The sequence below is a fragment of the Moschus berezovskii genome, chromosome 5 (assembly GCF_049115385.1).
Source record: "Moschus berezovskii isolate FMDL1 chromosome 5, NW_MosBer_1.0, whole genome shotgun sequence".
Classification (NCBI taxonomy): domain Eukaryota; kingdom Metazoa; phylum Chordata; class Mammalia; order Artiodactyla; family Moschidae; genus Moschus; species Moschus berezovskii.
In genome coordinates this window covers 23259961-23272283 of record NC_142464.1, presented here as the reverse complement: position 1 = coordinate 23272283, position 12323 = coordinate 23259961, and the positions used below count along the sequence as shown (strand labels likewise).

At 42.7% G+C, this 12323-nt stretch overlaps 1 long non-coding RNA gene across 2 annotated transcripts in view; it reads left to right on the top strand.

Moving 5' to 3' along the window:
- Positions 1 to 12323, top strand: part of LOC129562195 (uncharacterized) — a 126422-nt gene that overhangs the window by 16051 nt on the left and 98048 nt on the right. For both annotated transcript variants that reach the window (XR_016037411.1, XR_016037410.1), the window contains exon 2: positions 854 to 951. This is a non-coding gene — a long non-coding RNA (uncharacterized LOC129562195). The remainder of the gene's footprint in view (positions 1 to 853; positions 952 to 12323) is intronic.

The following is a 12323-nucleotide window of genomic DNA, read 5'->3' as shown; positions in this document are numbered from 1 at the left end:
TCAGCGGGAGCTGGAGCTCAGGTGTAGGTGAAAAAAGTCAAGGAAACAGTTTTTTAAAGAGCAGGGTTGCCTAGTACACACACCTGGGGACTGCTGTGGGAATCAAGGGGCTGGGGTTGAATTCCAGAATGGGGTCCACTGTGGAGAGTGGGGACCCGGACTCAGCACAGATGGAAACTGGAAGCCGAGCTGGCCAGGAGAAAACAACACTTCCACCCCTCCCGGGACTTCTCCCAACGTGTACAAAAGAGTTTATAGACACTGCTTCCTAGATTTCAAGGGGCAGGGGAGACCCCGGCTGACATCTGGTTTGTGTCTGTGGAGGGTTCCTTTCCCAGACCTGTTCCTCATCTTCATCTTTGACATCTCTTTTCCTTTTAGGGAAACCATGGTAGAAGGAACAGGAGTTTTGGAGACAGACTGACCTGACTTTGAGCTCTGTTTCAACTGCTTAACCCATTTGAGTCACGATTTTGTGAGCTGTAAAAAGCATCTCCCAGGACAGGATTATGAGTAGGCTTAAATTAAATGACATATCATACATACATGGGTTAAGAGTTTAGGTCTTGGAGTCAGATTGCTTGATACAAATCCTGGCTCCTCTGTTTGCTGGCTGTCTAATTTTGGGGTAAATGATTCAATTTCCTTTTATGAAAAATAAGGCAAAAATTAGGTTGTTGGGAAGATCAAATGAGATAAAACAGTAAAGCACTTAGAATTATGCCTGGCATTAGAGCTAGTGTTTAATAAGTGTTAGCCATAGCCATTACTGCTGTTGTTACTATTATTATATATGTAAGATGTCTGGTTTTGATAGGACATTAATTAATGACTTCTGCTCTTTAATTTGTAGGAATGGAAGACCTGAAAATTCCCATGTTACAGACATCTCATTTTCCCTGAGGAATTAACTAAAAGAAAATCAACTGATCACATATATCACTTATGAAGGTTCGTAGAAGCTTTAATCATTTCTTCCCTCACTTTATCCTTCATAAAGATCTGTCACTAAGGGGTTTAAGATGCTGTTGATACTGAAGTATTTTTATTTGGAAAAAAACAATGCTGTCAGTTTTAAGAAATATATCCTATGTTTTCTTGGTTCTTCAACAAATCTCCTTGTAATTTAAATCATCAGGCCTCATGCTCTCCGTGTGGAGGGTCTGCTCTGCCTTTGATGCTCTTTGACTTTCTTACATTTAAATTAATATTATTGGGATTTCCCCGGTGATCCAGTGGTTATGGATCTGCCTTGCAATGCAGGAGACATGGTTCAATCCCTGATTGGGGAACTAAGTTCACACGTGTTGCAGAGTAACTAAGCCCACATGCTGCAATTACTGAGCCTGTGTGTTCCAGGGCCCACGTGCCACAACCAGAGTGTCTGTGTAACCCAGCGAAAGATCCTACCTGATGCTAAGATCCCGAGTGCCGCGACGAAGACCTGACACAGCGAAATAAATAAATATTAAAAAAGTAGATTCCTATATTACTTTAGGTTGATTGTTATCAACTTCCTTTATTTTAAATATAATTTTATTTATTTATGGCTGTGCTGGGTCTTCCCTGGTGCTCAAGGGTTTTCTCTAGTTGCAGAGAGTGAGGGCTACTCTTCGTCACAGACTCTGGAGCATGCGGATTTCAGTAGTTGTGGCACACGGGCTTGGTTGTTCCACAGCACGTGGAATCTTCCTGGACCAGGGATTGAATCCATGGCCTCTGCACTGGCAAGCAGATTCTTATCCGCTGCACCACCTGGGAAGTCCAGTTGTTACCAAAACTGCAACATTCACATGCCAAGATTGTGAAAGCCGTTCTATAACTGTATTTATTTATTTCTGGCTGGGCGAAGTCTTTGTTGCTGTGTGGGCTTTTCTCTGGTTGCGGTGAGCAGGGCTACTTTTCCGTGCAGTGTGAGGGCTTCTCATTGCGGTGGCTTCTCTTGTGGAGCATGGGCTCTAGGGCTCTCAGAGCCCTAGATGATGACTGAGATGTATGGGCTCCGACGTTGGGGTTCCTGGGCTTAGTTGCTCCACGGCATGTGGGATCTTCCTGGATCAGGGATTGAATCCATGGCTCCTTGCATGGGCAGGCGGACTCTTTACCATTGAGCTGCCAGGAAAGCCCCGTGAAAGCCATTCTAAATAAAGGGTTTTTACAAGTAAGCTTTCCAGGCCCCGTCACTGTGGAGTGGCACTCTTTAGTGCCCTGGCTGTGGTGGTCCCTCCTGGGGTAAGCATAACTAGGTGGGCAGAGGGCCTGAGTTCAGGGTCTGGCTCTGAGCTTAGGTGAGTGATCTTGGTCAAAGCCTGATCTTACATTTTCTCTTCTTCAGTTTCCTCGGGTAAAGTAGGATAGCTGATGCTGGAGGGAGGGAGAGGAAACAGATGTCTGTATAGTCCTGAGATGTGGTTAATGCTCTACAAGTGTTGGGTCTTGCGGTTAATGGCTACGGTACTTTAGTAAATTATTTCGGGCCCCAAACCAGACTCTTTCCCACCCCTGGCTCAGGAAGTCATGAAATCTAGTAGCGCTGGGATGCTAGGAAAGGCTCAGAGCTGGAGGTTAGTCTTACTCCCCAGTCCTGAAAAGGCATGTCGCTTTCTTAATTTTGTGTAAAGTGGGTCTGATCCTCCCTCCTCATTACCCGCAGTCCAGAGATCGTCTCAGACCAGTGTCTTTTCCCCTGCCTGGGGTGGGATTCAGTCCCCTCTCCTGTGGGGGACTTAAAGCCAGGCCATTTCACTTTCCCCAACTGGTTCTTATAGATTCTATAAGATTTTGATGATAAAATCAATGTGAAATGATTTTTAAATTGCGAAATGTTAGAAAAATACGTTATAAGTTGGTAATAATGCTTATAGTAATAAATACCCAGGCTTATCTTGAGTTCGTTTTTGCTTGTAGTCAAAATGCTGGTGCTTTTAGGCATCCAATTCCTTTCCTTTTGCAATGGTGGTCACACTGAGCAAGGTTCTATACCCAAGAAAGTTTGTGAAATACATGTTAGTCGATTTTTGCTGATTATTAGCCACAGTATATGATTTGAAGCAGGAAGATAGAGATTTTGGGGGGTGGATAATTATGTGGTATTAAACTATCCATGTGTTTTAAATTTGGATAACCTTGAAGAGTGTTAAAGGGGTTTATTTTCAGGCATCATGGTACAGGTAGTTGATTTCAAGCTCCAAAATGAGTGAAAATTTCTTTATTTCCAAATGTCTGTTCTTTTTTGGAACCCTTGATCTGCTTTCTCTTTTGCAGCTCAGGAAGCACAGCTGTTCGTTAGTAGAGGTTGTGGGAGAAAGTGCATGCCGTTCTCCTCAATCTAGCTGCACTCTTTCCTGGAATGTTTGTAAGTCTGAGCAGGACTACGAGTCTCCATGTTTGGTAGGAAACCCCATTTCAAATTCTTCTAACTTCGAGGGTCACAAATGCCCAGTCACCCATGGTTTCAGGGACAAGCCCCAGGACTCTGGTTTTATCCAGGACAGGCTGCTGTTCTGACTGTACAGTGTCCATCAGTAATGTGAGTTTTTCTACACTTCCTTATATGAAAGATTTTTATATAAAAGGTCCATCAGTTCAGTTCAGTTCAGTCGCTAGGTCGTGTCTGACTCTCTGTGACCCCATGAATCACAGCACGCCAGGCCTCCCTGTCCATAACCAACTCCCGGAGTTCACTCAAACTCATGTCCACAGAGTACGTGATGCCATCCAGCCATCTCATTCTCCGTCGTCCCCTTCTCCTACTGCCCCCAACCTTTCCCAGCATCACAGTCTTTTCCAGTGAGTCAACTCGCCGCATGAGGTGGCCAAAGTATTGCAGTTTCAGCTTTAGCATCAGTCCTTCCAATGAACACCCAGGATCGATCTCCTTTAGAATGGACTGGTTGGATCTCCTTGCAGTCCAAGGGACTCTCAAGAGTCTTCTCCAGCACCACAGTTCAAAAGCATCAATTCTTCGGTGATCAGCTTTCTTCACAGTCCAACTCTCACATCCATACATGACCACGGGAAAAACCATAGCCTTGACTAGACGGACTTTGGTTGGCAAAGTAATGTCTCTGCTTTTTAATATACTATCTAGGTTGGTCATAACTTTCCTTCCAAGGAGTAAGCGTCTTTTAATTTCATGGCTGCAGTCAGCATACGCAGTGATTTTGGAGCCCAAAAAAATAAAGTCTGACACTGTTTCCACTGTTTTTCCATCTATTTCCCATGAAGTGATGGGACCAGATGCCATGATCTTTGTTTTCTGAATGTTGAGCTTCAGGCCAACCTTTTCACTCTCCTCTTTCACTTTCATCAAGAGGCTTTTGAGTTCCTCTTCACTTTCTGCCATAAGGGTGGTGTCATCTGCATATCTGAGGTTATTGATATTTCTCCCGGCAATCTTGATTCCAGCTTGTGCTTCTTCCAACCCAGCGTTCCTCATGATGGACTCTGCATAGAAGTTAAATAAGTAAGGTGACAATATACAGCCTTGACGTACTCCTTTTCCTATTTGGAACCAGTCTGTTGTTCCATGTACAGTTCTGACAGTTGCTTCCTGACCTGCATACAGGTTTCTCAAGAGGCAGGTCAGGTGGTCCAGTATTCCCATCTCTTTCAGAATGTTCCACAGTTTATTGTGATCCACACAGTCAAAGGCTTTGGCATAGTCAATGAAGCAGAAATAGATGTTTTTCTGAAACTCTCTTGCTTTCTCCATGATCCAGCGGATGTTGGCAATTTGATCTCTGGTGCCTCTGCCTTTTCTAAAACCTGCTTGAACATCTGGGTGTTCACGGTTCACATATTGCTGAAGCCTGGCTTGGAGAATTTTGAGCATGACTTTACAAGCGTGTGAGATGAGTGCAATTGTGCAGCAGTTTGAGCATTCTTTGGCATTGCCTTTCTTTGGGATTGGAATGAAGACTGACCTTTTCCAGTCCTGTGGCCACTGCTGAGTTTCCCAAATTTGCTGGCATATTGAGTGCAGCACTTTCACAGCATCATCTTTCAAGATTTGAAATAGCTCAACTGGAATTCCATCACCTCCACTAGCTTTGTTCGTAGTGATGTTTTCTAAGGCCCACTTGACTTCACATTCCAAGATGTCTGGCTCTAGGTCAGTGATCACGTTATTGTGACTATCTTGGTCGTGAAGATCTTTTTTGTACAGTTCTTCTGTGTATTCTTGCCACCTCTTCTTAATATCTTCTGCTTCTGTTAGGTCCATACCATTTCTGTCCTTTATTGAGCCCATCTTTGCACGAAATGTTCCCTTGGAATCTCTAATTTTCTTGAAGAGATCTCTTGTTTTTCCTATTCTGTTGTTTTCCTCTATTTCTTTGCATTGATCACTGAGGAAGACTTTCTTATCTCTCCTTGCTATTCTTTGGAACTCTGCATTCAGATGCTTGTATCTTTCCTTTTCTCCTTTGCTTTTCACTTCTCTTTTCACAGCTATTTGTAAGGCCTCCTCAGACAGCCATTTTGCTTTTTTGCATTTCTTTTCCATGGGGATGGTCTTGGTCCCTGTCTCCTGTACAATGTCACGAACCTCTGTCCAGAGTTCATCAGGCACTCTATCAGATCTAGTCCCTTAAATCTATTTCTCACTTCCACTGTATAATCATAAGGGATTTGATTTAGGTCATACCTGAATGGTCTAGTGGTTTTCCCTACTTTCTTCAATTTAAGTTTGAATTTGGCAATAAGGAGTTCATGATCTGAGCTGCAGTCAGCTCCTGGTCTTGTTTTTGCTAACTGTATAGAGCTTCTCCATCTTTGGCTGCAAAGAGTATAATCAATCTGATTTTGGTGTTGACCATCTGGTGATGTCCATGTGTAGAGTCTTCTCTTGTGTTGTTGGAAGAGGGTGTTTGCTATGACCAGTGCGTTCTCTTGGCAAAACTCTATTAGCCTTTGCCCTGCTTCATTCTGTGCTCCAAGGCCAAATTTGCCTGTTACTCCAGGTGTTTCTTGACTTCCTACTTTTGCATTCTAGTCCCCTATAATGAAAAGGACATCTTTTTTGGGTGTTAGTTCTAAAGGTCTTGTAGGTCTTCATAGAACCATTCAACTTCGGCTTCTTCAGCATTACTGGTTGGGGCATAGGCCTGGATTACTGTAATATTGAATGGTTTGCCTTGGAAATGAACAGAAATCATTCTGTCGTTTTTAAGATTGCATCCAAGTACTGCATTTCGGACTCTTTTGTTGAACATGATGGCTACTCCATTTCTTCTAAGGGATTCCTGCCCACAGTAGTAGATATAATGGTCATCTGAGTTAAATTCACCCATTCCAGTCCATTTTAATTCACTGATTCCTAGAATGCCTATGTTCACTCTTGCCATCTCCTGTTTGACCACTTCCAATCTGCCTTGATTCATGGAGCTAACATTCCAGGTTCCTATGCAATATTGCTCTTTACAGCACTGGACCTTGCTTATATTACTGGTCACATCCACAACTGGGTATTGGTTTTGCGCAGACACAAACTCATTTGCAAGTGGACCAGAACCTCTGTTCCTCTCCAGTCAGAATGTCTTCATTTGCTAAGAAAAATCTGACTCAGGGCTTGCAAATCATGACCATAAAGATTGAAGGCAGGAGGAGAAGGGGATGACAGAGGATGAGATGGTTGGATGGCATCACCGACTCAATGGACATGAGTTTGAGCAAACTCCGAGAGATGGTGAAGGACAGGGAAGCCTGGTGTGCTGTAGTTCCACGGGGTTGCAAAGAGTCGGACACGGCTGAGCAACTGAACTGAACTGAATGTGAAAGCACCTTTCTTCTGTTTAAGAACCATGAGTTCAAGAACTATTTAATATTTCTCTTGATTTCCCCCACAACATTTTCTTTGTGTTACCATTATTGAATTTATTATATGCGCCCATGGCTTTCCAGTGGTTGATGGTGTCTGTATAGATTGCACATACCTTGAGAACAGGAACTTCCCTTGCTCATTATATCTGGGAGCTTTATATGTGTTGTGTGCTAAAGTGTTTTTGACTGGAATAAAGTGTAGGGTGGGGAAAGTATCTTGAGAAATATTGAAAGACAGCTACTAGACAATTTTCATTTTTTGAACAATCAAATGGTTTTATATTAATTACAATTTTAGAAATGGCTATCAAATCAGTCATGGTAATTTTATAAAAGATAAGGTTATTAGTTATTGTTTTAAAAAGCACATAATTCATTTAATTTTAAAAAATCAAGGATTTATTAGTGGGAAGACCCTACATACCATGAGACAACTAAGCTAGTGTAGGTCACAACTACCCAGCCCGTGCTCCAGAGCCCATGCTCCAGAACAAGAGAAGTCACCCCATGAAAAGCCCAAGCACTGCAACTAGAGAAGAGCCTGAATGCAGCAATGAAGACCCAGTGAAACCAGAAATAAATAATAAATAAAATAAAACTAAAAAAGAATATTAGCACAGAACTGGACATGGAAGAACAGACTGGTTCCAAATAGGAAAAGGAGTACGTTAAGGCTGCATATTGTCACCCTGCTTATTTAACTTATATGCAGAGTACATCATAAGAAACACTGGGCTGGAAGAAGCACAAGCTGGAATCAAGACTGCTGGGAGAAATATCAATAACCTCAGATATGCAGATGACACCATCCTTATGGAAGAAAGTGAAGAGGAACTAAAAAGCCTCTTGAAAGTGAAAGAGGAGAGTGAAAAAGTTGGCTTAAAGCTCAACATTCAGAAAATGAAGATCATGGCATCTGGTCCCATCACTTCATGGGAAATAGATGGGGAAACAGTGGAAACAGTGTCAGACTTTATTTTTTGGGGCTCCAAAATCACTGCGGATGCTGATTGCAGCCATGAAATTAAAAGACGCTTACTCCTTGGAAAGAAAGTTATGAGCAACCTAGATAGCATATTAAAAAGCAGAGACATTACTTTGTCAACAAAGGTCTGTCTAGTCAAGGCTATGGTTTTTCCAGTGGTTGTGTATGGATGTGAGAGTTGGACTGTGAAGAAAGCTGATCGCTGAAGAATTGATGTTTTTGAACTGTGGTGCTGGAGAAGACTCTTGAGAGTCCCTTGGACTGCAAGGAGATCCAACCAGTCCATCCTAAAGGAGACCAGTCTTGGGTGTTCATTGGAGGGACTGATGCTGAGGCTGAAACTTTGGCCACCTCATGTGAAGACGCATTGGAAAAGACTCTGATGCTGGGAGGGATTGGGGGCAGGAGGAGAAGGGGACGACATTGGATGAGATGGCTGGATGGCATCACCGACTCGATGCACATGAGTTTTGGTGAAATCTGGGAGTTGGTGATGGACAGGAGGCCTGGTGTACTGCGATTCATGGGTTCGCTAAGAGTCGGACACGACAGCGATTGCACTGAAGGCAAGTTCTTTTTCCGCCAGTGTTCAAGGGGCGGGCCTTTCTAGGGCAAATATTTTGTTTACAGTTTATTTATTTTAACTGATCTTTGCCAGTTAGGCCTCAGATTCCTGAGTTTTATCAAATATACATCTGTCCTTGGGTTTGCTGGGAAAGCCTGCTAATGGTATATGGAAGTTTTGTTCTAATTCTTGCATTATTGGGATTTGGAACTTGTAGAAGCATGTAGTTTGTTTTTGATACTGTTCTCTTAAAAATAAGACCTTATTTCAAATAAATGAAATAAATTTGGCATCACTAATATAACCAGAAGGACTGGCAGCTATAACTTTTTATTATATGTGAGATTTTAAGGAAACTGGGTCCAAGGGCATTTAAGGATACAGTTTTCTGGACGTTCAGGGTCTGCCCTCTATTGGTGAGATACACTATTTAAGAAGCCTTTACCCCTCAGAATTCTGTGATGGGAGGACAGAAAACCTTTTTAGCAAGTAGTGTGATTCCTAATTCTGGTTCTGGTCTTAGAGAGGAGGGGATGATCACCCTTCCAGTTCCCAGTTGTTAGAAGCATACATTTGGAGTCTTTTAGGGTTTGTAGCTTCCTTCCTCGGAGAAGGCAATGGCAAGCCACTCCAGTACTCTTGCCTAGAAAATCCCATGGACAGAGGAGCCTGGTAGGCTGCAGTCCATGTGGTCACTAAGAGTCAGGCACGACTGAGTGACTTCACTTTTCACTTTCACACATTGGAGAAGGAAATGGCAACCCACTCCAGTGTTCTTGCCTGGAGAATCCCATGGATGGGTGAGCCTAGTGGGCTGCCATCTATGGAGTCGCACAGAGTCAGACATGACTGAAGCGACTTAGCAGCAGCTTCCTTCCTTGAATCCAGCCATAATCCTTTTCAGCATTCTTGGCATGCAGAGTGAGAAATGAAGGTGGTTTTGCCAAAATGTCCCTTTGTGCCACACTATATACCCTGAACACACCTCTAACTTTAAATTGACTGCACGGCCATTCATTTTAGCCTTGTGGTGAGCGTGGAGAATCAGCTTAGTTTTAGATTCTGGCTCTGCTATTTTCTAGCTGTGTGAGCTTGGAGGAAATCACTGAAGATTTCTTTCAGTTTTGTAACGTGTAAACTGAGACCAATAGTTTCTGTTGTTGGTCTCTAGTGGTCCAGGGGTGAAGAATCTTCTTGCCAGTGCAGGGGACACGGGTTCTATCTCTGGTCCAGGAACTAAGCCCCTCTGCTGCAACTACTGAAGCCTTCTCACCCTAGAGCCTATGCTCTTTAACAGGAGAAGCCACAGCAGTAAGTCTGTGTAGCACAACTAGAGAAAGCCCAGAATGAAACGTCAAGCAGTGAAGATCCAGCACAGCCAAAAATAAACATAAATGAAATTTTAAAATCATATCTAAATCCCAGGGTGATATAAACAAGATAATGTTTGTGATGACTTAGCATGCTGGTAGGCAGTGCACACTCATTAAATGACAGCTATTACTATTACCTCTGTACTTGTAGTATCCCTTTATGTCTTATTTTTACAGACCTTGAAGGCAACTTCTGTGACTGTTGTTGAGCTGAACTGATGGAGTAGAGTTTGGTCACAGTGCCCATGTGATATTGAACTAAGAACCCTGTTAGGTTTGGACGGGTTGGGAGATCCCTTAGATTCAAGCCATTGGCCTCGAAGAACCTTGAACAAGAGTGTTTTCTCGGTTTGTTGTGAACCCATTGCTAGTATTAGAAAATAGCTCAAGTGCATGTGAACGAGAGGCCTGGCTTCTGCAGAGGAAACGTCATTAGAGTTACTTACTGACTTCCTGCTGAGCTTCAGTGCTAGCTGGCTTTTAGATAAAATGCAAATGTCTTTAAGAGAACACAAGCGTGCACTGAACTGCTATATGACAGAAGGGTTTATGAGTTAACCTTTATTGAGTGTCAGTAAAATTCTGCACTCTTAACGTAAACAGGAAGAGACTGTTTCATGAACATTTCAGTACCCTAAGCTTGGTGCTAATCTCTTTGTCTTTGTCACTATTACAGTACATCGTGTAGTGCCAGCCTTGGAACGCCAAAGCTCAGAGTGTTCTAGCATGTGGAACTGCTCAAGAGAGACAGCGGAATTCTAGCTTGTCCAGCTTTGATTAGACTGTGCAAACCACACAGGTGAAAATGTACCCAAAGGCCTCTCCTTCAGTGGTTCTTAATGCAGCTGTCTTTTGATGGTCTTTCCTCTCACTGCTCTTTCCTGAGTATTTCTCCTGTCAATAATAAACTATCTTTTGTGGTGACATTCATTGTTTCTGAACTCGAGTTGTACAGGAAAACTACCTGCAGTGTTATTTACAATAGTCAAGATATGGAGGGGCTTCCCTGGTGGCTCAGTGGTAAAGAATACGCCTGCCAAGGCAGGAAACACGGGTTTGATCCCTGATCAGGGAAGGTCCCACAGGCCTGGAGCAACTAAGCCCTTCCACCACAGCTGTTAAGCCTGGGCTTTGGAACATGGGACCCACAACTACTGAGCCCATGTGCCCTAGAGCTCCTACTCTGAAACAAGAGAAGCTACTCGAGTGAAAGCCCAGGCACCGCCGCTAGAGAGTAGCCCCCGCTCGATGCAGCTAGAGCAAAGCCTGCGCAGCAACAAAGACCCAGCACAGCCATAAATAAATAAATAAAAGTTTAGGAAAAGATATGGAAACACTCTAAGTGTCTATCACAGATGAATGAATAAAGATGTGATATATATAAGAAAGAAAAATATTGTGTGATCTCACTTATATGTGGACTCTGAAAAAGTTGAACTTATTAAAGTAGAGAGTAGAATGGTAGTTTCCAGGGTCTAAGGAGTAGGCAAAATGGGTGCAAAAAGTCCAAAGTTTCAGTTATGTAAGATGAATAGATTCTGGAGGTCTAGTGTACAGTTTCATGTAGAGTCTAATGACTATAGTTAATAATACTGTATTCTCATCATGCCCACACACCAATGGTAACCATGCAGGGTGATGAATATGATAATTAGCTTGATTTTGGCAGTCATTTCAAAATGTATACATATATCAAAACATCATATTGTATACTTTAAATATATACAATTTTTATTTGTCAATTATATTTCATTAAAGCTGGGTTGAGGGGAGAAGAAAATTACTTACCCTTCTCATTAGCTCTCCTATCAGAGTTGGTGCTTACGTTATACAGATGCTTTTGTGACAGTAAAGGCATCACTGAAATGCAAGAGTAAACATTTGGCTTTTAACAATGAATATAGATTGGAACCTTCTAATCGCTGTAATCTTTCACTAAGATAATAGATACGCAAGGCTTCTGCTCTGTAGAGAATAAAAGCTAGTGCTCACTGCGTACTGACTCCGGGTCAGGCTCTGACTTAAGCCTGTGTACATATTAAGTCACTAGTCTAGTCTAGAGTTAGTTGCTCAGTCACGTCTGACTCTTTGCGACCCCAGAGACTGCAGCCCTCCAGTCTTCTCTGTCCATGAAATTCTCCAGGCAATTCTCCACTATTGGAGTGGGTTGCCATGCCCTCCTGCAGGGGATCTTCCCAACCCAGGGATCTAACCCAGGTCTTTCACATTGCAGGCAGATTCTTTACCATCTGAGGAACTAGGGAAGTCTGTATTAACTCACTACCTTGAGGGAGTGAAATGATTCCCATTCTACATACTAGGACACTGAAGCCCAGTGAGATGAGATAAATTGCTATGGTAAGGTGTCAAACAGGGATTCAAATACAGGCCTTTTGACTCCAGCAACTGAGTTCTTAAACACTAAATGACTTGCCTTTTGAATGCCAAGAAAGACTTCAAACATCAATTAAGAACATTCTAGAAATAATTTACTCCTAATATTACCCCCTCAAAAGAAACTCAGAAGAAAATGACGAGACTTTAGAATAGATTATTTCCTGCCCCCAAACATCTCATG